At 49.5% G+C, this 315-nt stretch overlaps 1 pseudogene; it reads right to left on the reverse strand.

The window, feature by feature from the left end:
* Positions 1-186, reverse strand: part of LOC105518340 — a 1,830-nt pseudogene extending 1,644 nt beyond the window's left edge.
* Between the last annotated feature and the right edge of the window lie 129 nt (positions 187-315).

The raw sequence follows: 315 nt of genomic DNA on the forward strand, positions 1-315 counted from the left end.
TAGACCAGGATGGTCTCGATCTCCTGACCTCGTGATCCACCCGTCTCGGCCTCCCAAAATGCTGGGATTACAGGCTTGAGCCACCGCGCCCGGCCGGATTTTATTTTAAACTCACTAAAAGCTCATTTTCATTCCCCCGACCTCGCCAAAAATCCCTGCTAATATCTCAACCAGAAGAACGGCCATGACTACATAATTTCATTAGTGGAAACTACAGACAAGTCTCCTTGAGAAGAGGCATTTCACCTTGTGGCGTGGTTCAACACATGCCCAGACACGAGGCACCTCCAAAGTTCCCAATGACATAGTCCAGGA

This window comes from Colobus angolensis, unplaced genomic scaffold (genome assembly GCF_000951035.1).
Source record: "Colobus angolensis palliatus isolate OR3802 unplaced genomic scaffold, Cang.pa_1.0 Scaffold317, whole genome shotgun sequence".
Lineage (NCBI taxonomy): Eukaryota > Metazoa > Chordata > Mammalia > Primates > Cercopithecidae > Colobus > Colobus angolensis.